This window comes from Vulpes vulpes, chromosome 16, assembly GCF_048418805.1.
Source record: "Vulpes vulpes isolate BD-2025 chromosome 16, VulVul3, whole genome shotgun sequence".
In the NCBI taxonomy this organism is placed as follows: Eukaryota; Metazoa; Chordata; class Mammalia; order Carnivora; family Canidae; genus Vulpes; species Vulpes vulpes.
In genome coordinates this window covers 74,912,476-74,939,857 of record NC_132795.1, presented here as the reverse complement: position 1 = coordinate 74,939,857, position 27,382 = coordinate 74,912,476, and the positions used below count along the sequence as shown (strand labels likewise).

Below are 27,382 nucleotides of genomic sequence, written 5' to 3'. Positions count from 1 at the left end.
GAGAAGCAGACTCCCTGCTGAGGGCTGAACCTAAAGCAGGACTCCATCTCACGGCCCTGAGATCATGACCTGAGCCAAAACTGAGTCAGATACATTACTGACTGAGCCACCCAGGTGCCCCTATGCCCAGTCCCTCTAAGAGCAAGATACACATCACTTCTTCTCACATCCCATAGGCTGGAGTCTGGTCACAGGGCTATGTTCTGCAAGGGAAGCTGGGAAGTAAAATCTTTAACTGGCCATGTGCCACTACCACTATCCTCGCAGAAGGGCAGAAAGGTATTGGAGGATAATCGGAACCCAGTTCTATCCCTTGGATACCTCAAACTCAAGACATCTAAGTGCAAACACACCATGCTCTTTGCCTCCATTTCCAACTGTGCCTCCTTCAATTCCCAGCTTGACAAATACCCTATCACTTAGCCCCCTCAAGTCGGTTTGCTGGATATTGAATTAATGTTAAATATATTGGATATATTGGATTTGGATTTCAGATAAAAAAGGAATCATTTTTTAGTATCAATATGTCCCAAATATTGCATATATGTTTATCTGCTAAATCTAGCAACCCTACATCCAAGCTAGAAGCCTTGGAGCCACTCTGAATTCCTCCCTTTTTGCACACTTTCAATTGCCTTCTAAGTCTTTCCTATAATATTCTTTCCTATAATATTTCTCGTTTTGTCCCCTCTTCTCTATCTCCACTGTCACTTTCTTGGTTTGGACCATCATCCTCTCTCTCAAAGACTCCTGTAATTGCCTCACACGTGGCCTTCCTGTTTCCAGCCTTGCCCCTTCTAATTCATACTATGCACAACAGATTAACTGGTCTTCTTAAAACACAAACCCGACCACATCATGTCACTCCTCTGCTTAAAATCCTTCCATTGTTCCCCATGGCTTTCAGGATAAACTTCAGACTGATTAGCCAGGCTATTTAGCCAGCCTGTCTCTCTTGGGCTCTAACCCATCACTCATGCTCTGGCCACATCCAGCTTCTGGGAGCCCTAGAATGGGGCTCATTCCTACCACCATTCCCACACCTACCTCACTCTTTTTCCTTTGCCTGCCTAGTCATTACAAGGAACCCAGTTTATTTTCTTTTTAAAGATTTTATTTATTTATTCATGACAGACACACACAGAGAGAAAGGCAGAGAGAGGCAGAGGGAGGAGCAGGCTCCATGAGGGGAGCCTGATGTGGGACTCGATCCCAGGTCTCCAGGATCACACCCTGGGCTGAAGGTGGCGCTAAACCGCTGGGCCACCAGGGCTGCCCAAAAGAACCCAGTTTATTTTATTTTTTTAAATTTACTTATGATAGTCACAGAGAGAGAGAGAGAGAGAGAGAGAGGCAGAGACACAGGCAGAGGGAGAAGCCGGCTCCATGCACCGGGAGCCCGACGTGGGATTCGATCCCAGGTCTCCAGGATCGTGCCCTGGGCCAAAGGCAGGCGCCAAACCGCCCAGGGATCCCAAGAACCCAGTTTAAATGCCACTTTCTCTAGGAAGACTTCCTATTATTTTAGGCACATACTTTTGCTTCCATAGCCCTTTTTTTTTTTTTTTTTCATAGCCCTTGATATATGTATGCCAATAGCTGACTTGTCTGTATGTTTCTCCAAGCACATTTCACATTTTCCTTCAGAGCAAGGACTATGTCTTATTCATCTTTATACACTGAGCAACTGATACAGTAACCAGCACTAGTAAATAATCAGTGTTTCTTGGATGAATTATGGTTCTCTGGCTTGCAATGTTCCAATTCCCATCCCTGGCTGGTTCAGTCTTAGTTGGATACTTCCCTCCCTTCCAGATGTGGACCTTTCTGCACCAGCCTCAAGCCCATTGTATCTTTATTCTCACTGAAACTCTGAGCTCTGATTTCCATGGCTCAACCATGATGAAAAAGCTTCTTGTCCACTCCATTACGCTCCTACCTAATGGATGTTAGGATGAAGAAATGACACCTAACCGAATGAGGCCCTAGCCAGTTCCCCTCCTGAGCTGAGTTTCAGATCATGATTCCAGCTGACATTGGGCAGCTGTTAGATGAGAGTTTCTTGCCTGCCCTCCCAACCCCCACAATGTGCTCCCAGCCCTTCCTCATCCCCTGGGGAGTAACTTCTCTCTCTCTCTCTCTCTCTCTTTTTTTTGGGCCACAGCAGTGTTTAGCGGGAACAGGCAGCCATGCCTTGTTTGCGCTGTGATCTAACACCAACTGACAGGTAGGTTTCGGGGTGTCTCTGGGGCCGTGGCCTGTTTAGTGGATTTACCACTCTAAACTCAATTACAGGAGACTTTCACGCTCCATGGGCAATTCCAGTCCCTTTTTGATAAAAACTCTGGTGAGTAAATAAGTCATGATGGTGATAGGGGCCTGCCATTTAATATTCATTGAAGTACACATGTTTGGAAATTGGAAGCAGAGTTTAATCCATTTTCATATTTATATCAACATGCAGCTTTAAAAAAGGATCCCTCCTTTTCTCCACCAATCTTGTCAATTCCTCCTCTGGAAAGATAAAGGTAAACTGAATATAAACTTTATTTTTTAAAAAAATTAGAAATATGTGAAGTTGTAATAATTAAAGTTGTGGGCTTCAGATCTGTTCATTTTCAACTCACAACTAATTCTTGCATTTCATTTGAACTCCTAAGAGAAGTAGGTAACAGATAAGCCAAAGTCATTGCTGCTGGTGGTGGCTAGATTCTTGGATTTGACTTTCCTATGGGAACTCAGTAAAAAGCAGAGGTTGGGCATATGGTGATCTCAGCCATAGGTTGTACAATTTAGGGGAAGGTTTCATAGCCATTCCAAGTAATTAAAATAAAGGCAGAGGAAATCTTTAAAAAAAAAAAAAAAGTAAAATAAAGACAAGGGTTCACAAAATAACAAGTGTGTGTGTTACAGGACTGTTCATTGTGGGAGACCTCGAAACCCGGGGATAAAGAGTTAACACAGGGAAGGGGGCGGGGCATTTTGTGGTCCCCTCACTCTACCTTGTTTTTTTTTTTTTTAATGTGGATGAATGTTTAAGTATGGCGCTATGGTCAAAGGCATCTCTTTTAATAATGCAACACACAGCTTCCTGAGGGGACAGCAGTTGATTTGGAAACTGAATATGGTGCACTCTAAATTCTCCTCCCCAAGGAAGGCTGGCTAACTGATAAGTGCCACGAGCTAGCATGGGGACTCATTCTGTCAAATCAACCTGCTGGAAAGGCCCCATGCGGAATCTTCTTCAGTCTCTGGGAGCTAATGTGAGCAGACACTTGTGACATTAGACAGTGCAGCAGGCCTGGCATGAAGGAAAAGTTCACCATCCGCCAACAAGGTGGTCTTTAGATGACAAGGATAAAGAAATCAGTGCAAATTTGTTAATGTAACAACTTGGAAAAGTATGCTTTCAAAAAAAAAAAGGTACTCTATGGGGAGAGAGGATCAAAAGGAAGAAAGGCAACAACAGTACTTGGAAGCTTTCTTTGCGCTTTCTGTACCTTTTGATGAACATGGCCTTTTCTCCTGGTCCTTTTTCTATCCTGGGGATACTCTGGTTAAGTGAGTGAGTCCCACTGCACAAATCATTGCTCCATCTAAAACCAACAACCGAATAAAATAAAAGTAAGGAAAGGAAAAGCAATGAAAAGAACAGGAAATGCTTGTGACTTTGCCTTACTGGGGTAAATAACATGTCTCCTCTTTCAGATGGGTGATCCCCTATCTTCAAGTGAGAATTCTCATCTGTCTGATCTTGGTGCATTGTCCTGGAGGAAAACTGAAGTGATTGGTCTCTGGGAAGAGACACGGAGATAAGATGTTACCTCTTGTCTGACGCAAAATGTAAGTAGGTGTTTATAACTCGATCAGGTATTTTAAGAATAAATAGTACTACAGGGGAAAAAACGTAGTTATTAATATCAGACAAATTTGTGTTGAGCAGCTGATTCAAAGAGGTGGTACTACCAGGATTTTTTCCCCTTGGTGGGGTCAATTTAATAAAAAAGGCAATTTACTATAGCATCCTTACTCCATATTTAAATTGGGGGAAAAAAGACATAGCTTTGAATATGGTGAGCTGAATCAGCCCTTCCATGGTACCTGGGAGAGCGTGGGCTCTAGAGAGACATACCCTGAGTTCAGGTCCTAAAGCAGTAATTTAAAACATGGTAATTGGTTACCATACAGACCTCAAAGACTCAAAACACTCCCTTTTATTTTTTTTATTTTTTAATTTTTAGAAACACTCCCTTTTAAAATAGTATTTTGTTAGGTGGGATTGCAGGAGGCCTAATAGTGTATGGTTAAAACCTGGACATGGGGGATGACTGACGAGGGTCAGTAGTTAAGCATCTGCCTTCAGCTCTGGTCCTGATCCTGGGGTCCTGAGGTCGAGTCCAGCGTCAAGCCCCCCCTTAGGAGCCTCCCTCTGCCTATGTCTCTGCCTTTCTCTGTGTGTCTGTCTCTCATGAATGAATAAGTAAAATCTTTAAAAAAGAACAAACCCCACACAAGCTGGGCAGATCCAGGTTTAAATCTGTCAGGCAAGTTATTTCCTATCTCTAAGTGGTCAGTGTCCTCAGCTGTGACATGGGGTTGGTGGGGATATTTACCTCCTAGGCTTGCTATATCAATTAATTGAGGTAATGCCTGGCTCTGTCAGCTATTGTTGATGTATATATCCTAACAGCAGGGCTAATAATTTGCCAACAGATAAGGAATTGGTCATTTTGTGCTCAACTGCTCTACTCATTCAGAGGCCCTGGGGCTTCTAGGTTGCAATAGAAAAAGCGCTGGAATAGGAATTGACATCCGTGGGTTTTAGAGCACCCTTTCTGCTTAATTGAGGAGTTAGGTGATGAGCATATAGGACATTATTTACCAAGATTAGCATACCTCTGTGCCCAGTTTTCCCATCTGTGAAAAATCAAAGCAGCAGTACACCTTTCTTGTTTGTTTCAGGGTTACTATAAGACCCAGAGATGCTCAAGTACATACGATTTTCTTTTCTTCTTCTTTTTTTTTTACATATGATTTTTTAAAAGACTTTATTTATTCACGAGAGACACACAGAGAGAGGCAGAAACACGGGCAGAGGGAGAAGCAGACTCCCTATAAGGAGCCTGATGTGGGACTCGATCCTAGGATCCCAGGATCAAGACCTGAACCGAAGGCAGACAGTCAACCACTGAGCCACTCAGGCGTCCCTACATATGATTTTCTTAAACTGGAAAGACCTATCACTGCTTCAGACATAATTCATTGAAAGCTTACTAGGTCGTACATGTAAGGCCTCATTTTAATCTTCTCTACGAGGTGGGTTTTATTATACCGATTTTAGGGATGAGGAAATGGAGGCTCAGGGAGGCTAGATACTGTTGATTCCTCCCAAGTTCTCACAGCTAATAAACTGTTGAGTCCAGAATCAACTCCAGATTTACCTAACTCCTAAGGTCCTAGAACCACTATGTTTTAAAATACCATTAAAATACATTGTAAGTTCAAAGTTAGCATTGGCCACATACACTTTCTCTGTTGGTTTCTACAGACATCTTTTTGATATTGTAAAAATCCCTAACTTGGACAGCAGCCACTAGTTAAATGAATGAAGACGAAGCATTGGGTAGAAAACAGAAATAATCAATGCAGGATCCAGCCTCTTAACTGGATAATGATTTACAGATACTGGCTGGCTGGTTAACTTTCCCTGGGACCTATGTATGTTTGCTGTGATTATTATCATGACTAGCATATGTTTGAGGGCACCCTCTCAGAGAAAGTCATAAGCTGTGTTAACTGATCTCCACCTCCTGAGAGCTCCTGGATGGCAAACTGATGTGCACGGTAAGTGGCTTCACAGACTGAAGTAGAGCAGGGTCTGTCAGAGAGGGAAAATCCATATTAATGATATGCTATAAAACACTTTTTGTTAGTTATATATATTCCTTTACTTTCATTTCCCAAGAATAGCTCAGCTGTCAAAGCATTTCCAAGATTTCCATAGATTCGGCAAATACTGTACGATCGAATTATTGCTCTGAGAGAAGTTGCAATTAAAACACATTAATCATTGTAACAAAGGATCCTTATTGAGGCTGACAAAGATGGTGAAATCTGATGAATAATTAGTCTGGTTAATCTTTTAAAAGTGAATTAAACTGCTAACAAGTTAAATCACTGTGATTTTCAAAATAAGCCTCCAGGGTGAGCAGAGAATGGGAATATTATCTTCATTTTTAAAAGATATTTTCTTCCTCCTTCTTTATCTCTCAGCCTGTACTAAAGGCCCTGGATTACAACAGTGTGGGCCTGAGAAGCAGCTGAGGAGAATAAAGCTGGTCAAGGCTGGAGGGCATGTTCCTCACTTCACCACTCCCCCACCCCCAGTGATTTCTTGATACAACTAAAATGAACAGTAGATAGAAGAACCATGGATGACCTTTAAATCTGATCCAGAACTGATATGGCACCTGCTCACCAGCCATTCTCAATGACCTGAAGTGGATCCATCACACGGTTCTGACTTCATCCCCACTGTAAGCCAACCAACCATGACAATGGAGTTGTTCTATAATTTTCTCTTTTGCCCTTCTCTCCAGTCAGCTGGCATATTCTTCCAGACAACAACTCTTCTCTTTGCATTTCAATTACTCTGGAAGGTTTGCCATGCTTTGAGATAAACTAAGATGAGCAGATAGAGACCAATAAGTCAATGGACAGAATGGGACAATAATCATTTGGGCTAAAGTCTTTTTTTTTTGGATTTTATTTATTTATTCATGAGAGACACACAGAGAGGTGGGGGGAGAGAGACAGAGAGAGAGAGAGAGAGAGGCAGAGAGAGAGGCAGAGGGAGAAGCAGGCTCCATGCAGGGAGCCTGATGTGGGACTTGATCCAGTGACTCGAGGATCACGCCCTGGGCTGAAGGCAGGCACTCAACCATTGAGCCACCCAGGTGTCCCTGGGCTAAAGTCTTGACTTTGGCTGAACCTCCACAATTCTGGGGAGTTTTAGTGGGTGCTATGATGTGTTATCCAGATCCCGTTCAGGAAGGACTTGCTCCGCCAGCAGCTGGGAAAGCTGCTAAATTTCGCCTTCAGCTGTTAGCCTTGAAAACTGCCCCTCCTCAACAAAGTCACACTTCCTTCCAGGGGTAGCTGGCATGCAATTACTGATCAATGCCAGGGTACAAAGACCAGTCCAATCTGGGACACGTGGGGGGGGGGCATCCTGGTGCCAGAGTTCCCTGTGTGGTTGGCAAACACCTTTATTGGGATAGTATCACCACCCAATTTCTCTCTTACCCACTCCTCATTTCTTCTCTCATAGGTTATCACACCCAAGAGCACTCTCTAATAAATCAACTGGCTGCTAAACCCCACCTTGGAATCTGCTTCCTGGTGGCCCCAACCTATGACACCTGTGAGGTAAAGGTCTCTGATGCCTAGTGATCCCATAAAAGCAGGAGGGGAAATGAATCAGTGAAGCTCCCAACTTAGCTGGAGGAACTGCTGCTGCTTCCTGGCTTCCTATCGCTCCTATGGCAAGTGTTTTCCTGCCCACAGATGCCACACGAGATACCAAGGATCTCCTAAGGGAAAGAGGGATGACTGCTATCGCAGATGAAAGGCTCATAGCTTTAAAAACTAGCTGGATCTTAAGCAAATTCTTTATTTTAGCCTAGCTACTTTTCTGATTGTTTCCTTTTTTTTTTTTTTTTTTTATAATAGTCACATAGAGAGAGAGAGAGAGGCAGAGACACAGGCAGAGGGAGAAGCAGGCTCCATGCACCGGGAGCCCGATGTGGGATTCGATCCCGGGTCTCCAGGATCGCGCCCTGGGCCAAAGGCAGGCGCCAAACCGCTGCGCCACCCAGGGATCCCTCTGTGATTGTTTCCTATTTGCAAAATGGGAAGATGCAACTGGGCTCACAAGTTTATTGGTTAAGTGAGATGATAAATGTCAGTTGTCCTACCTGAAGTCCCCTCCAAGGATTTCATCCTCTTCTATATCCTCCATCTACCTCAGCCTGTCTTCCAGATTCCAGGAAAATCACTGCTTTTCTCTTTTTCTGCCTGATTTCATCTACCTGGGGTGTGGGTGCCTGGGGATTCCATTTTAGGCTAAGGGTGTCTTGGAGGGTGCTCCACCAGCCATCTTCTGCCCATCTAGCTTCTCTCTAGATGGCTGTCTCATCAGTTACATGTCTATCTATACATGTTAGTTCCAGTGGGGGGCCAGGGACACCACACAGTAACTCCCTGGCAACTGATGACCTTTCTACTTGGAAGATATAGGGGACAAGTCAACAATGTTGAAGTGTGATTATTTTCAGTTTAAATCTGGGCTCTGTTCTTGGTTTCATGTGGGGGGCCATTTCTCCCCCCACTAAACTGTAAGTTCTCTGAAGGCAGGCCGCATATCATCTCTTGTAACCGAGGATTTAGCATGGAGGGAGTGTTCTTTTGCCAAATTACTTGGGGTCTTGACAAACAAACTGCTAAGAGAAAAAGCAATACCCATATAAAAACTTGTATGTCCTGGGATATCCCCAGTTCTGGCAATTTCCAAGCCACTTTAATTACTCTTTCATCTCCTGGTGATGCCCTTGTCTCAGGTCAGTCTGAGAGAAAGCCAAATTTAAATGCTCCTGCCATGAATCAGACCCATCTCTATCTTAGACTTGAACCTAGGGAATCTCAACAAAATTGTAAAGTATCAATGAAAAGTTTGGGAAGCAAGCTAAAACTGGACCTCAGAGAAAGGCGAAGGGGAATGGTGGTCACTTGGCCCAGGGAAAGAGAAGTTCTGTTCACTCCCTTGCAGTGCAAAAAGTCTAGGATGAGGAAAGTGTTCAAATATTCTTTGACTTTCCAAAGGAACAAACAAGATTGAAACAGGAAGGACTTTACTAGGATTGAACACTGAAATCTTTACAGAGATTAAATCAAACTAGTATGTGTGTGTCTGTTTCCTACTTTATTTTCAAGATTGCTTTTTAAATATTATTTTGTTTTATAGCTGCATAACATACTTAGAAGGTTGCAAAGTCAAATCTACAGAATAATGTATATTCAGAGAATTCTAACTATCCCTGGTCCTCCCGCTCTATCTTCTTCCTCTCCCACAGGAGATATTTTTATGTTTTTACTTTGTTTTGGCCTTTTAAAAAAATATTTTTCTTCCTTTTTACTCTTTCTCTCTGGTCATGTGTTTGTCTATTGTGCTTCTTCTCTTTCGAGTTTTCCTAATTTAGTCTTCATTTCTGAAATAAATCTTTCCCTTTATTTCAAATTCTTTCCTGGGTCTATCATCTCATTTCCAAATTTTCCTCTTTCGAAGCTGCCATTCTTTTATCCTGTCTATATTTCACTCGATTTAAATATTGGGATGTACTTTTCATCTGTTTCGTAAGCATGTTTTATTTACTAAGTGGTCTTATTTTATTTTTTAAGATTTTGTTTATTTATGAAAGACACAGAGAGAGAGGCAGAGACATAGGCAGAGGGAGAAGCAGGCTCCCTGTCGGGGGGGCTGATGCAGGACTCGATCCCACCCTGGGATCACGACCTGAGCCAAAGGCAGACGCTCAACCATTGAGCCACCCAGGTGTCCCTACTGTGGTTTTAATTTGGGAGCACAAATGTTTCCCTGATACCCCAGCTGCAATGACCTGCATCCTCCCTCCTCTCTATAAGCCTCCACCCATTGCCAGGCTTAGGAACGGATTCCCTGGATTTCACCCTTTCCTACTCTGCCGGGATCTTCCTCCACCAATTGCCGTCTTTTCTCTTTTTCTGTACTTTTAACCTCTCTCACCCTACTGGAGCTTTCCCTTCAGCATGCAAACATATTTGTATCTACCTATCTTTATTTTTAGGAAGATTTTATTTATTTATTTGAGAGAGAGAGCATGCAAGCGGGGTGAGGGGCACCCCTTTATTTACCTATCTTTAAAAAATATGATAAACTGCGCTGTTCCCATCTTAGATCCCATTTAGCCACCTTCTTCTCTAATTCTTTTCTTAGCCAACCTTTTGCGAGGTCTATTGGTATTACTTCATTTCCCACTCCCTTCTCAACCCATGCTGTCAACCCATACCATGTAGCCAATCTCTACACACCTCTGCAGAAATTCTTATGGGGGTCCTCACTGACTTCCTTGTTGCTAAATCCAATGACCATTTTTCAGTTTTTATCTTATGTGATCTCGTTCTACTCTTAGACACCATTGACCACTTCCTCTTTCTTTAAGTGCTCTCTTTGGCTGGTTCTCTTTCTCTGGTTTCTCCTTCCTTAGCCAAACACATAGATTTGCTATTCTGAGGGGTTTTGTCCTTGGCCTTTGTCTCTTCCCATTTGCCCACTCTCCTGGGTGATCTCACTCACTGCTTCAACTTCCACTACTATTCAAATGCTAATAATTGCCTATTTACTTATTTACTCACACTCCACTTTATCTGAAAATGAATTTAAGATATCTCACTAAAATATACATTGAAAAATTAACAGAAAATCTAGGCAAAGGGTATGGAGCAAGGGAAGTAAACAAAGTAGAACATAAAATTTGGCTGAGATTTCCTGCAGTTAGTGCAAAAAGAAAAACAGAATAATGCATATGTTTCACTGTGTTCCTGAAATAAAAGTAAACAATTTATTCTATAGAAGCACAAAATTTATGGTTCTGAGACATAAGCATTTTGTCCCAGTGGTCGTCATAAAGGGGACACTGCACTTTGTTATGGTGGAGCATCCTCACAATATATCAGTAAATACAACAATGTTGTTCTATAGGTAAGACTTCTGTATTTTATTTGAGAAAGGGGGGGGGCGCTCAAGCACAGGGAGGGGCAGAGGAAGAGAACCTTCAAGCAGACTCCCCTCTGAGTGCAGAGCCTGACCCCGGATTTGATCCCACGACCCATGAGATCATGACCCGAGCTGAAGCCAAGAGTCAGCCATCCAACCGACTGAACGACCCAGGGGCCCCTTTCTGCAGGTTGTTTAAAAATATTGGGATCCCTGGGTGGCGCAGCAGTTTGGCGCCTGCCTTTGGCCCGGGGCGCGATCCTGGAGACCCGGAATCGAATCCCACGTCGGGCTCCCGGTGCATGGAGCCTGCTTCTCCCTCTGCCTGTGTCTCTGCCTCTCTCTCTCTCTGTGTGTGACTATCATAAATAAATAAAAATTAAAAAATAAAATAAAATAAATAAAAAATATATATATAGTCTCTCAATATTGATGAATTAGATTTTTTAAAAAGTAAACATATGGAGGGCCAAAATAATGTATTCCAGGCACTCTGGATTATGACAACCAAGCCTCGAAACCAAAGCTTTCAAACTTTCTTTAACAGCAGCCTTTGTTAAAAAATGAAGTCTCATGTGGAGTCCCAACTCTTAAAATCAATCTAGCTGGAACAGTTCTGGTTGAAAGGGAAAGCAAAGCCATGTTTCTTCCACCTTCTGTCCATACCCACCCATCCTGGCTGCCTCTGAGGTTCAGCAGAACACTTTTGGAAGCCACCATCCTAACTCAGATTCATGGGTAAATTCAGAACATCAAGTCTTGAATGAAGTGCTGCAGACAACTCCCATAATTATTTACCTAAGCTGAATTTTGGATCAGCACTGACTAAGGACATAGGGAAACAGTTATTCATCAATGCAAATTAGTGTACCTGTTTTGGAAGACAATCTGGCAATATCTATAGAAAGTAGTAATAAGTAATAGTGAATTCAAGGTTATATTCTCAAACACAAGTATTGTAAGTTGCCATATAAGTGCAGACCTATATGACGACATGACTGGCCAAGTTTAAGATAGCACCAGGATTCTCCTAGGCAGTGGTTTTCAAACTTAAGGTGGTATTAGGGTCACCTGGAGGCTTGTTAAAACATAGACTGATATAATTCAACCCCAGAATTTCTGATTTAGTGGGCCTGGGAAGAAGCCTGAGAATCTGTATGTCTCACAAATTCCCAGGTAATCCTGTTGCTGCCTAGTCTGGGGACCACACTTTGAGAATCACTGCCTGTTTGGAAATTTTTTTTTAATTAATTTATTTATTTATGATAGTCGCACAGAGAGAGAGAGAGAGAGAGAGGCAGAGAGAGACACAGGCAGAGGGAGAAGCAGGCTCCATGCACCGGAAGCCCGACGTGGGATTCGATCCCGGGTCTCCAGGATCGCACCCTGGGCCAAAGGCAGGCGCCAAACCGCTGCGCCACCCAGGGATCCCCTGTTTGGAAATTTAAGGAAACCTAAAGTGGTCACCCCACCGATCCAGAGCATCTGTTTGCAGATATATAATACTCCTCAAAATATAATTTTGAATATAATGTGACCCAGATGTATGGAACAATCAAGGCATTCAAGTGATGTGATTTAAAATGGCAACAACAGGGGTCGCTGTGTGGCTCAGTTGGTTAAGCAGCTGCCTTCGGCTCAGGTCATTATTCCAGAGTACTAGGGTCAAGCCCCGCATTAGTCTCCCTGCTCAGCAGAGAGTCTGCTTCTCCCTCTCCTTCTGTCTGCTCTTTCTCTCTCTCTTTCTCTCTCTCTCCCCCTCTTCTTCTGTCAAATAAATAAATTTTTAAAAAAATAAATAAAATGGCAACAGCAAATGTTAAAGTGAGAAAAAAACTGAAAACCTTGCTTTCAGGGATCCCTGGGTGGCTCAGCGATTTAGCGCCTGCCTTTGGCCCAGGGCACGGTCCTGGAGTCCCAGGATCAAGTCCTGTGTTGGGCTCCCAGCATGGAGCCTGCTTTTCTCTCCCCCTGTGTCTCTGCCTCTCTCTCTCTCTCTCTGTCTATCATAAATAAATAAATAAACCTTTAAAAACTTGCTTTCTTCTTGGTCTTAGAAATATACATTAGTAAAGAAGTCTAAAGGACAGGAACACCTGGGTGGCTCAGGGGTTGAGTTTCTTTGGCTTAGGGCGTGATCCTGGGATCCAGGATTGAGTTCCACATCTGGCTCCTTGCAGGAAGCCTGCTTCTCTCTCTGCCTGTGTCTCTCATGAATGAATAAATAAAATCTAAAAAAAAAGAAAGAAAGAAAGAAAGAAAGAAAGAAAGAAAGAAACAAAGAAAGAAACAAAGAAGGAAAGAAGGAAAGAAAGAAAGAAAGAAGCCTAAAGGACTAATTGAGTGAGACAGCCCCCTGGTAGACAAAAAAACAAAAGAAACAAATAAAACAAAAAACCTAATATCTCATTGGTTTGATATACTTTTCTTTAATTCTGAGATTTCACATTTGTATTTCTTTTTCTGTAAACTATCTTTTGATACATATCCTTTCCCCATTTTAATAAGACTGTTTTGTCTTTTTCTTAACAATTTAGTACAACTGTCTGCCATTGGGTTGCAAATATTTTTCAAGTTTGTTTTAACCTTATGGTCATTTTTTTATTTACATGTTTTGAAATTTGTTACCTCCAAGTATAAATATCAATCTTTTCCTTCCTATCTAATGGTTTTATATTATGAAATTTAGAAAGTTCAAAATCTTCTCTATTGCAGATTACATTTTAAAAATTTCACCTATTTTCCTCTACTACTTTTTGTGGATCCATGTTTCTATGGTTAAATCTTTGACTCATCAGAATTTTATCTTGATAGAGTGATCTAGCTTTATTCTTTTCCCCAACCACTAGCCAGGTACCCTTAAGCCACTTATTAAAATATCTAATATAAACCTGCCCTTCTATTCTTTTTTTTTTTTTTTTTTTTTATTTATGATAGTCACAGAGAGAGAGAGAGAGGCAGAGACACAGGCAGAGGGAGAAGCAGGCTCCATGCACCGGGAGCCCGATGTGGGATTCGATCCCAGGTCTCCAGGATCGCGCCCTGGGCCAAAGGCAGGCGCTAAACCGCTGCGCCACCCAGGGATCCCTAAACCTGCCCTTCTAAAGAAAAGGAAGAGATCAGTATTTTCCAGACATCTTGATGACAAGATGTCTGGGGAGTTTGGCAAACACCAGAGTAGACTCTGATCTGGATCTAAATAGATAGGACCACGCCATCAGAGACTGGATTTTGGACATCTCTTAAGAAGTCTGAGAATGTGCATTTCTCATAGAGTCCTAGAGCAGAGGAATTAAATCTAAATCTGCCTTTTTGACCTTGTCTTCTACTAATTCTCCAAATCCCCTGTCTCTGATTGATTTTTTCTCCCTAGAATCTATCACCATCTGACTTAGTAATCAGTAAAGATAGGAATTTCATTTTACTCACTTCTATATTATAGTACTCTATACTATAGTATACTATCATTGAGGCTATGGGTGGTATATAGGAGGAGATGCAAAAACAATAGTTGTTTAATGAATTAATTAAATGTTTCTCCAGTCCAGAGTTCTCTTCTGAGATCCTGACTCTGTTACCCACTGCTCAATAGACACTTTCTCCTGAATGTCCCATGGGAACTTTAATGTATTTGAAATTGAGCTAATCATTTCTCCCACCTCAACCCAAACCCTGGCTACTAGAGCACCCTGGCTTGGAGAATAGGTTCACTAACAACCCTCCTACTTAAGAAGTCATCCTTGAGACCCTCTCATCTATATTGTACCAACCACTAAGGCGTGCTGATCCTACTTTTCACCCTCTCTCAAATCTGTACTCACGTCTCCAGTACCTTAGTTCAACACATCATTATCTCTTGCCTGAATTATTGCAAAAGGTTCCTCTAGTTTCAACATCCTCCCCAATAAGCACAAATTTCTACAAGTTGGTAATCCTCAGTTAAAATCTTTCAATGGTTCTGCATTGAGATGTAGTTTAATTGCCTTAAATTGATTAAGCCCTGAGGGCAGCCCCGGTGGCCCAGCTGTTTGGCGCCGCCTGCAGCCTGGGGTGTGATCCTGGAGACCGGGGATGGAGTCCCGCATCGGGCTCCCTGCGTGGAGCCTGCTTCTCCCTCTGACTGTGTCTCTGCCTCTCTCTCTCTCTCTCTATGTCTATGAATAAATAAATAAAATCTTAAAAAAAAGTTGATTAAGCCCTTTGCAACCAACCTCTGTCATCTACTTCCTCATACCCTTCAACCCTTGATCCAACAGAATGAACCATTCCTACTCAACAGACAAGCAGTGGTGAAGCAAGAGTGGAATAATAAGAACAGGTTATACTGGGTGGAGGCAGCAATGGGCTGTCTGATGCATTGCCTATAGGGAATATTTCTTCTTAAATTAGTGTTAAATTAGTGTTAAATTAGTGTTAAATTTTTTTTGCAGGAAAAAAATTGAAAAATAAAATAATTATTGAGGAAAAATTCCCTTCTACTTTTTTTTTGGTTCTGTGGCTGGGCCCAAGAGTTAAATTGGCATAAGATAGATTCATAGGAAAAAAGCACACACATCTTATTTAGTTTTTTTTATGTGCACACAGGATACTATATATGGAAAATGAAGACCCAAAGCAGCAGTAAAAACTGAGAGCTTATATACTTTTTAAACAAAGAAATTACAAATTTGTGGAGAGGTGACAAGACAAAAGGGTTTGGGCTAGGGGCAGTAAATTGTGGGAGAGTGACTAAGAAACACATGAAGGAAACCGATGGAAAATTAGGGTTACTTTACGTTTGTTTGTATAGATTCATTTTGGCATTGATTCCCAGTCTCCTGTGATAAAAATGTTCTTCTCTTCTTGATACAAGGAGAGGAAATTTTATGACCTGATTTAGGTAGAAAGGGGGAGGTCAGAGAGCCCTTCCTGAACCTGCTGCTCCTGAAGTGACTTCAGCACAAAATAATATGTCAAAGCAGTAAGGTATGGGGTGGCATGTTCTGAACCAGCCATTCTAAATGATGACAGTGAGGGGAAAAAAAAAAAAGGCAGCACCCAATCTCCAGAAACAGACTGAATGCAGTAGGTTCAATGTATTACAAACTGATGTGATACAACTAAGCTACATTGTTCTCTTGTTGGACATAAACATCTTGCAGAACATCTACTTCAGACATGGCCCCTGCACAACACCAAATACCATATATCTCACTCTATTGGCTGATATGCTTGACTGCTTTAGCTTTGATTTAGCTCCCTTCATAGATAAGATTTATTGTGATGCCCAATCATAGAACTGCCCCATTTTCTAGTAGCACCCAATCCAGAGTAAGCCCTTATTTCCTTAGATCCTCCCCTAAATTACCCAACTAAAGCTCAAATCCAAACCAAGTAGGTTCTTTCTAATACCCTCTTACTGAGACATCCCATGGTTTCCCATGGTGTGTTTTTTCCCTCCCTGCAACAATAAACACAACTTATTCAACTGTATGTGTGTCCCTGCTTGTGTTTGGGTGAAGGGCACTGATAAAATGCAAAATCTCTTTAAGAGATCTAACTTCTAAACAACTGCTATGTCATTGTTGAGCTTTAACAAAACACATGTAGCCTTCCAATTAGACCATTTTTATTACACAGGACTTCTGCCTGGATTGCATATTCTCTTTCTCTTGCCAGGTAACCTCTTATCACTTTCAGACCTTAGCTAAAATGATAATTCTTCTGGAAAACCAACTTTAAAGTTTCCCCATTCAGAGCCCCTCTGGACTTATACTTCTTTTTTTTTTTTAAGATTTTATTTTTTAAAAATGAAGATTTTATTTATTTATTCATGAAAGACACACAGAGAGAGGCAGAGACTTAGGCAGAGGGAGAAGCAGGTTCCATGGAGGAGGCCCGATGTGGGACTCAATCCCGGGACTCTAGGATCCACGCCCTGAGCTGAAGGCAGCCACTTAACCACTGAACCACCCAGGTGTTCCATGGACTTATGTTTCCTTGTTGATAGTGCCAGTGTTTGTTTAACTGTTTATTACCATGGCCAGTTTGTGAGCAACAAATGGATATGGTGAGCAACAAATGGATATGGCTTGTATTCCTCTTGCTGGCTCAGTAAGTGTTTGTTAAGCACATTAAACAATGAATCCCCTCACACACCACAAAGAAAGAGGGCAAATAAGTAATTGGCCTGAGCTACAGAGTAAGTCTTTTGGTAGAATTCCCCAAGCAGGAAGTTTCTAAATAGAAAGTTTTCTGGGAGGAATTCCCACAGCAAAATTTGAGAATCAAAAGAAACAGCTTCAGTTTTACCTTCTCTCCATTCTTCCAGTCCCTGCCTCTCTCTACCCTTTAATATCACAAAAGTATCCCAGGAAAATTCAACATAAAGATAAGAAAAGTAAAAATCCACCAGAGATGTCTAAAAACACTCAGAATATCAAGAAGAATAGAGATTGGTTGTGGGTGGGGGTGGGCCAGATGTGGGAAATGTCCTCCACCCTAAAGTAGACTTGTGAGGAGCAAGTACTTCCCTCTTTAACCTTCAACGCTGCCAGGTACAAAGTTTTCAGAATTAGGAGTGTAGTGGCAATAAATTTGGGTCTCCAAAGGCTGAGGCAAACCTGGAAGAAAGAAAATAAGACTGACCTCTGGGATGGGGGACAAAGAGTCCCCAGTTCTCTTGAGGATCCACTGCTAGTGCAGGTCAGTAGGTAAAAGGAAGTCAAACATCCTGGCTGGGAAATGTTTTGAGTTTCCCTTGTCATTAGCATTTTAACATAAGAATTCAAAGTGATAAACACTCACTCATGTTCTTGAGAGTCCTTGTGTCATGTGTTTAGGGATGACACCCAATCCACAGGATGGCTCACAGGGGACCCTGCGCAGTACAGTAGCCTTGACCATCAGAGTTGCCCCCGGCAGGTAAAATGATAGGAATATCCAGTGTTAATATGAATGTCCTGTATGGACACTTCAGCCTGCTTCTTTGGCCGAGAAACACAGTATTCCACATACAGAATTGCTATACTGATTAAAATGTATGTTTTGAGGCAGAAAAAGATTCCCTACATTATAGTGGGACTGAGAACTTACATGTCAGGCTGAAGCCTGATACAAATTAAATAAATGAGCAACAAACCTTACCAGAGAGGAGCTTATAATGGAAACACTGACGGGATATAATTATGATCTGGATTTTGATCACTACACTCTATTGAAGATACCTCCAATATACAGTAGTTATGTAAAATACCTGTACACTGTTGTCAAGTGGCATTTGAGAAAAGCATTAAGGTAAAGTTAATTTTTATGAGCCTCAAAAACCACAATGATGATTAAATGAAGAATCCAACACTGCATTCTCTTTGCTACAAAGGAATTCAAGGGAGGAGGGAGAATGGGGTGATGAGTGGCAATCCACTCAGGTCCTATCTGTTTTATCTTCACTTCTAAGCGATATTCAACCTTCATAGTTTATGTCAAAGGTCTAATTGGAGGACTGGTACACAAATGCAGCCTGACAGAATTTTCCCAAATAATTAAACTCAACAATGATTATGGGCTGCCCTGTGGTACATACACCATAAGTCACAATTATTACTCTGAAAAAATTTACAATCCAGTGGAAGAGAGATAATCCAAATGCACAAAGTACCAATATGCAAAGCTATATACTGTAGGTGCTTTTGAGTGTTAAGGCTCCTTATTTAGTCAGGGGATTAGAAAAAGCCTAGGAAAACTAACGGCTTAAAAGATGGGTAAAATCTACAGGAAGAGACAAAAGTGAGAAATGTTTGGGGCATGCCTGGCACAAGGAAACAGTCAGAATTATGGTTTGGAGGCCCATACAATCTGAATGGGCAAAGCACTAGACAAAAAGTAGAACCTTCCAATGGACGATAATCATTAATAACGGTCTTCTGGGAGAAGAGCCTGTGAATGCTATGCCAAAGACATAGAACAATAAGTCTGCATTATCCACTGACAGTTTGTTATCAGGAAGTAATTACAGCAGAATTGTGTTAATGTCTCCACCAAGAGAAAAAAATTGGTAATGTCCTTCAGTGACAGAATTGTCTCCTCTTTTATTTTTTTTTTTTGTCTCCTCTTTTAAAAAAGATGTGCTGTAGATGCTTTTTATAGATTTTAAATCCCTTTACAATTCTTTTTCCATCTTTTTCCCCCTCTCTTAGGCAAAGATTACCATCCTACGCTGGCTCCAGACCTGAGATGTCATCTAGGCTCAACCTCCCGCTAAGCCTCATCAAGAAGTTCACAGATGAGAATTAAGAACATGGAAAGAAAAAATCAAAATACACTCTTAGAATTAGTCCGTCCAGCCTCTGCAGTTTTTTTCTCCTTTTCTTTCTTGGGCCTCAGCAAGAGGCAAGCTGGAGACCTCAGACTAGAGATAACAGACTGGTCATAGGGTGCTCAATATAATGGGCAACTGAGTCCTATGTCAGGGAAAGTTAAGTTGAGAATGGAAAAAGTGACATTTTATTTATTTATTTTTCTTAAAGATTTTATTTATTTATTCATGAGAGATACAGAGAGAGAGAGAGAGGCAGAGACACAGGGAGAAGCAGGCTCCATGCAGGGAGCCCAACATGGGACTTGATTCCAGGACTCCAGGATCACACCCTGGGCTGAAGGCGGCACTAAACCGCTGAGCCACCAGGGCTGCCCCAAAAAGTGACATTTTAAAATCTCCCTATTTTCTTCTTCTAGGGTCCTCAATCTTCATAAAATGAGTTCGTTTCAATTGTCTGAAAACTGGGTTTTTGTGTGTGTATGCAGGCACATATGCATACATCTGCATACCAAGTCTCTAAGATTATGGGGCTCATCTCTCCCTGATGGGAATACAAAGAAAGGGAAACTTGGTAGAAAGATTAGTTTTTTGAAATTCACTAAAAGATTCCATTCCAGTGGTTTGCTGTGACAGATCTACTACATCAAATCTAAACGCCTTTGCCTGGGGATGCAGCATGTGGCCATGGCATCGCTGTCCATGGTGCTGACGCATCACTGTGTGCTAGGTAAACGTGGCTGTTTCTCTTAACTCTGAAATAACAATAGTCAATTAAAGTCCTTGAGAGCACTTATGCCACAATGGCCATAGTTGTTTGTATTCTTTTCCTATCTGAAGAGTAACTTTAATTTTTACTATGCTTTCCTGCAGAACAAAATTATCATTTACATATTCCAATGTATGCAGAAAATTTACCTACAGTGAGTTCTATCATGTATTAGTCAATTACAAAATTTCCCCCTCTGAAAGCACATAATCTATCCCTTCTTCCCCATATTTCTCTGCTTACAACTCTACCTGGCTCTGATCATAATACCAGCACACCCCTATGTCCTACTTCCATAATACCAGCACACCTCTTTGTCCTACTTTCAGCAACAGCAAGAGCAATTGCCTCTTCACCCATCACGTGCCACTGCCACTCCCCTCTATATCTTAGCTCATTTATGGATGGTTCCCAGACTGTAATTCTCCTCACCTGTTATAATTTTCTTTTCTGTTCATAAAAACCATACCTAGATTTCAAGACCCAGCTCCTACCCTGCCTCCTCCATGAAACCTTCCTGATAAACCAAGTACTTTTAGTTCTTCCTCTCCAAATTCATTCAGAATTTATTATTTGACAAATGTGGCATTTCATCTTGAACCATAGAATATCTGGAAGGGAATCTCAACTTTAATTCTGTGCTGATGTAGTACAATGGAGAGGGCATGTGTTTTAGTATCAGACCATTCTCGATTTCAATTTTAGCTCCTCCATTCCCTAGCTTGAGTGAAGTACTTAGCCTTTTAGAGCCTCACTTCTCTAACTATGAGGAATCATCTTTACCCTACATAAAATTATACATGCAGTAAATTATTTGGTACCCAATAGGATCTTAATAAATAAGTTTTTGCTCTCTTCCTCTTTCCCACTGTAGCCTTCATACCACCTACCCCATGTTAAACACATGGTAAATGTATCTATACTGAAATGCATACAAAGTTTGGCTTATCTACCTAACTGTGCTATATGATCCACCTGCAAAAACTGGCCATCTCTCATCAAGCACATTTTGGGCACAGAGGTGTCCACAAAGCCTGAGAGTGTAACTTATAAGAGACATCATTTGAAGAAGATGTTGAAATACTTGGCTCTTGAAATGGTTATTTTGATGCCAATTTTATGTGTCAACTTGACTGGGCTAAGGGATGCTAAGATAGTTGGTAAAACACTTCTGGATGTATCTGTGTGGGTTTTTCCCAAAGAGGTTAGCATTTTAATCAGTAGACTGAGTAAAGAAGATAGACTTCACCAATGTGGGCATCATTCAATCCACTGAGTGCTTGAATAGAACAAAAAGATAGAAGGGTGCATTTGCTCTCTACTTTAACTGGGATATCCACCTTCTCGTGCCCTTGGACATCAGAGTTCCTGGTTTTTAAGCCTTTGGACTTGAACCAGGACTTACACCATCAGCCCCCTGATTCTTGGGTCTTTGGACTGAGATTAGGATTGGCTTCCATGGTTCTCATGCTTTCAGATTTAGACTGAATTATACTATTAGTTTTCTGGGTTCTCCATCTTGCTTGACAATAGCTTGTAGGACTATCAGACCTCCATTATCCCATAAGCCAATTCCTATATTAAATCTCCACGTACATATATCTGTATACATATCTCATTGGCTCTGTTTCTCTGAAGAACCCTGACTAATACAGTCATGTTCTCAAAGTTTGATGAATGAGTACAAATACAGTGAACCCATTCACAGACATGACAACTAGCAAAGAATACCAAGTGGATGTGGAACTCTAACTCCTGAACAACCTGTGCCCCAAACTCTTTAAAATTCAAAGTATAGTGTTGGAGAAATTTCCACTCTCTACAGCATGCCAAATTTTGACATTTTCCCCACTAACATTTTTTTATTTTCTATTATCAGAAAGGGCAGAATTTCTTCTGAAAAAGAGAAGAAAAAGAAGATACACAGAATATCGGTTTTAAGTGTTATTTTTGTTCTTGAAAAGGCTTCTCATAGACTTTAAAAGAAAGCTTTTTCCCTTCAGAGATTTATTTTGATAGAATTATCTGAGCCTTGTCAGGGAGAAGAAAATTTTGTGAGCCTACCATACCAGTAAAATGCCAAATTATATGCTGTAAGTTTTTTGTTTTATTATCTCTGGGTCCAGTCAAAGAGAGAAAAGATTTTGAATCCAGAACTATTAGCATTTGGAAACAAAAGAGTCTTCACTGCAGCCGCTCCCCCAGGGCTTGTTTCCCCATCCCTGCGGGCTCCATCACTCAGGTGGGAAGATCCTGTACCTCCTTCTACTCCACCATGCATGTCTTTCCTCCAGAGCCAAGGAGTTTACAAACAGGATCATTTTCCTCAGCAACCTCTTTCCAAAGCTTAAAGCCATCTCCAGGACATCAGCACACATACACTCACACACACATCCTAAAAAATAACATTTTACTGAGGGCATGAAGTCCTCACTGGTCCATCCCAGCCACAAAGAAGTGCCATTATGCAATGCAAAGAGCTTAAAATTTAAAGTCAGTTCACATTCACACCTGAATGTGAATCCATTCTATTACTGTCCAGCTCTGCTACTTTGGGCAAATACTTAACCTCTCTGAGCCTCAGTTTCTTCTTTTGTAAAGAGACAATAATATCTATGTTGAGGGGTCACGGTTAAAAAATTAAATATGTAAAATACCAAACTGGCTTGCGTGTAGTAGGAGCTCAATCAATAATATACTGTTATTATAGAGTGAAAGCTGGAAATACAACATCAGAGAGACAAATTTAAATGTTGTAGACACCACAGGAAGGCTACTGGGATGGAAATAAGGACCAAGAGGGAGCAAGATGGTAGGGCTGGAAAACAGCAGGGGCCACATCATATAGGATCTCACGTAATCACAGTGAGATTTTGTTCTAAGGGTGATGGAAAAGCCATAAGGGTTTTGACTAGGGAATAAAATGATTATATATATATATTTAAAGATTTTATTCATTTATTCATGAGAGACACACAGAGAGAGGCAGAGACACAAGCAGAGGGAGAAGCAGGCTCCATGCAGGAAGCCTGATGTGGGACTCGATCCTGGGACTCCAGGATCATGCCCTGAGCTGAAGGCAGACACTCAACTGCTAAGCCACCCTAAAATGATTATATTTGTTTTTAAATATGACTTTGGCTGTTGTGCAGAAAACAGGCTGCAGGAGACTATTCTAATAGTTCAGGTGAGAGCTGATGGTGGAGGGAGGTGATGATGCAGGTGGTAAAAAGTAGTCTCAAGTATAGTATGCCTTGATGGTGGAGTTGACAGGGCTCATTGATGGATTGCATACATGGAGAGAGGAGGAGGGAAAATGTGACTTTTAGGTTTTTCCTCAAAGGAATTAGAGAATGGAACAGCCATGAATGAGATAGAGAAGACTGTGGGAGAAAAAGTTGGGGTCAGAGATTTCTATTAAATTTTTTTTTTTAAGTAGGCTCCAAATCTGCATTGGGCTTAAACTCATAATCCTGAGATCAAGAAGGGAACTGAGATCAAGAGTCAGATACTTAACCAACTGAGCCGCTCAAGCACCCCTTCTATTAGATTCTATCCAAGTGGGAATTAGAGACTGGACCTTGGAGGAGACAGGAATTTGGATGTCATCATCACAAAAAAGGTATATAAAGCCATGAGACTAGGGAATCCCTGGGTGGCTCAGCGGTTTGGCGCCTGCCTTTGGCCCAGGGCGCGATCCTGGAGTCCCGGGATCGAGTCCCACGTCGGGCTCCCGGCATGGAGCCTGCTTCTCCCTCCTCCTTTGTCTCTGCCTCTCTCTCTCTCTCTCTATGTCTATCATAAATAAATAAATAAATCTTAAAAAAAAAAAAAGACAAAAAATAAAGCCATGAGACTAGAGGAGATTGCTAAGGCAAAGAGAGAAGGAATCTAAGGACTAAGGCCATGTTACTACAATGTTTAGAGGTTGGAAAAAGGGAGAAATCAGGTAAGACAGACTTAGGAGGACTATTCACCTCTGGATTTGGCAACACAAAATATTAATAAAATGTGATTTTGTGTTACCACAAAAGCCTGATTCAAGAGTGAATGAAAACCAGGGTGCCTGGCTGTCTCAATCAATACAGCATCCAACTCTTGATTTTTGGGGTCATAAGTTCCGGCCCCATGTTGGGTATAGAGATCACTTAAATAAATAAAACTTAAAAAAAAAAGAAAAGAGTGAACGGAAACTGATGAGGTTGAGAAAAGACCAGTAGAGACAACTCTATCAGGAATTTTATTATAAAGATGGAAAAAACAGGGAGTTGCTGGAAGGAGAAGTAGAGCCTGAAGGGTTTTTTAAAAGATGGTAAATATATTAGAATGCATGCTGATGGGAATCATTTAGCAGACATGGGAACTTAATGGTGCAGGAGAAAAAAGGAAGAATTTCAGGAGTGAAGTGCTTGAGAAGGCAAGAGGAGATGAGATCTGAATATAAGTGGGAGGATTGACCTTAGACACAACAGATCATAAGAGGTAAGAAGGCCAAGTTTGTGGGCACAGGTGCAAGAATCTGGTAGAATAATTGTCTTGCATATTCCAGAACAGAGCCTGGGCCAGGGCACATTATTGGATCCTGTAATGGAAAGGATGGCATTCTATTATACCAAGAGATTTCACAGCATAATACAGGGAAAGTTAATTTTTTTTCCTCCTGGTTCCCTCCCATCGACCCCTCCTGCCATCTCTGAGGCTTTTCTAACCAGACTCCAGCATGGACACTGCATGTTAATGAGACAATACTTGGTCCAATCCCAGGCACTTGTTTCTGAATAATTAATCTGGCACTTTACCAGCATCTACGAGCTTTGGTTTTTCTGATGATTAAATAAAGGGCCAAGGCTCTTAACAACCATCAACTAGCTCTTTGGTATGGTTTGGCTCCATGTCATATTAACACACTGGGAAGTCTGGACCGATCTGATGAAAGGAGAGCACCCTCCCCCTTTTGGCTCTCCACCAAACCATAGCTCAGGCAGCAGGGGTTCAGCTTAGTCACTCCAGGGAGATGAAGAAGGATAGGATGTCCTGAGAATTCTGACCCCTCACACCCATTTCAAGCATCACCTGGGAGCCTCTGGCTTTTCCTGAGTTCCTTCCAACCATTCAAGTGCCTTGTTTTGTTTGCTTTCTGGCAATTCTCACGTCTTCCTTCTCTCCATCCTATAGTCTTATGTTTCTCTTGAATGTAAATGTGAACAACATCAGCTTAAGTTCCCCAGACTGCATGACCTGAGCCCTAAATTCAAAAGAAAGAAAGCCTCCTCCCTATTGAGAGGTACATAAACAAACACAAAAACAAAACAATAACAGGTTTCTCTCGGCTCACGTTTGAAAATGCCAAGCAGAAGCCCTACTTTTCAGACAAGCTTTGAGACTTAAAGATGACTGAAAGGAAGAAGAGAATAAGGATTGGTTGGCAATGGGTTTTTGTGAAGTCCTGCTGGCGCTGCAGAGCTTTCTGAATTCACAAGAGGCATCAGAGGCACTGAGATGGCAGAGATTGTTGTGGCAGAAGCAACTGGAAAATGTCCTGAGACTGAAACACAGACAGATTAACATCACCCCGGTGGACACTAATGACTTGCACTTTGAAACGCCAGAGGCTCATACTGCCAGTTAAGACAAGGGAAAAAACACATTTCTAGTCTCCAAAGACCTTAGATCTTTCCAAACTCTGCAGGCAAATGCAACCATCACGAATTTCTGCAGCTGGGCAGGCCCTTCACGCCGCTAGGGGAATCATTGCCAGAGTTGCTATGGGCAGTGTAGTCAGTAAAGCTGAATAAAACAATCACTGAAAACCTCCCAGAGGTTAAGTTAGTAATGATTCAATTTATAATTCAATGTATTCAAGCCTACAGCATTTCCAAATACCAAGCTTATTTCAGTGGTACTAGGTAAACCACTCTTTCCCCTTGAACATTCACAAGCTCAACAAATGGGTTTCTAAACGATGATTTATCATCAACAGATAATTAGAATGTCTTTTCAATCACTGGCATCTGGATAAAGTAATTTTGTCCCAGCATGGGCATTTCTAGGAAGCGAACAAAAGTCAAAGAGGAAAGAGCTTGCTGGAAGCATGCTCAAAAGGAAAAATTTTCAAGAACTGCTGTCAGCTGCAGGAAGGGAGTGTTCCCATATCAATTTGATTAGCAAAAGAAATGTGGACTTTGGGTGGTGAAGATCAACAAAAGGATATCTGATGTGACCGAAGGAAGAGAGTGTCTGGTAAACATCTAAAACTGCAAAAGGACAGGAACTGGTAAAATGTAATGTCATCAAGAATCCAGTGCTAAATGCATCTAAAATTCACAAGTAAGTAGGTTTCTAAAGTCAGTTTACCATTTCTGAATCTGGTCAGCAAAAAATGGTGCATCATACCAGGTGCTACAGACAAGGGGAGAGATAAAACTGGACATGAGTTCTTAGTCAATTCTTTTTTTTTTTTTAAGTAGGTTCCATGATCAACATGGAGCTTGAACTCACGACCCTATGATCAAGAGTTGCATGCTTTACCAACTGAGCCAGCCAAGTGCCCCACTTAGACAACTTCTGATATGGTTGAGAAGGCTACTCTAACAGGATGGAAGAGGGGATAGAATTTGATGCCAAATTGTGTTACACTGATTTTAAGTTGAGTATAAGAAGTTCAGAAATGAGAGAAACTAGTGTTGGATGGGGTGGAATCCAAACATTTCTCCCCCTAGACTGCCTGCAATTGTCAACATTAATGCTCTGTCATTATTGCCATAAAGGGCATTATTTTAAAGCAGTATAGGGTAGTTAAATAACTGGCTTTGGAACCAGCCTGCCTGTGTTACAAACCTGGTTCAACTACTGACTAGGCTGTGGGATCTTAGACAATTTAGCCTTTCTGTGCCTCTGTTTCCTCATTTTATTTTATTTTTTTAAAGGTTTTATTTATTTATTCATGAGAATACACAGAGAAGAGAGAGAGAGAGGCAGAGACACAGGCAGAGGGAGAAGCAGGCTCCATGCAGGGTGCCTGATGCGGGACTCGATCCCAGGTCTCCAGGATCATGCCCTGGGCTGAAGGTGGCGCTAAACTGCTGAGCCACCCAGGCTGCCCTGTTTCCTCATTTTAAAAATGTAGTTGATAACAGAATGCACATGATAGAACCATTATGAATGTTCAATGAGTTAACTGATGTAATTCATTCAATATATTTATAGTTTGCAGCGCATCAGAATTACCTGAGAAGTTTATGTAAAATATGTATGTCATGGGATCTGTAGAAGTTGAAGAGACTACGCCTCCTAGAACACCCAATTATATTTGGGGAGATAGTGGCAGCATGTAGTGTAGAATTTAATTGAGGCTTTCTTTGAAAGTCTTCCTTCCAAGCCACTTGGTCAGTAGGCCGTTCCACTTCTGCTCTGGGGTATTTCTCCTCAACCTCTTGCACTATTTGGCTATGGAATATTTTTGGTGTGTTAGTTTCAACTTGGAGTTTATCTGATTAAAAAAAAATTCAGT

The 27,382-nt window shown here is 41.5% G+C and overlaps 1 long non-coding RNA gene across 1 annotated transcript; it reads left to right on the top strand.

Annotated features, from left to right (window-relative positions):
* Positions 1–5,706: 5,706 nt before the first annotated feature.
* Positions 5,707–19,885, top strand: LOC140595873 (uncharacterized). The gene is made up of 4 exons (XR_011997813.1): positions 5,707–5,844; positions 6,274–6,536; positions 7,331–7,428; positions 18,985–19,885. It is a non-coding gene; the product is annotated as an uncharacterized lncRNA (long non-coding RNA).
* The last annotated feature ends 7,497 nt before the right edge of the window (positions 19,886–27,382 follow it).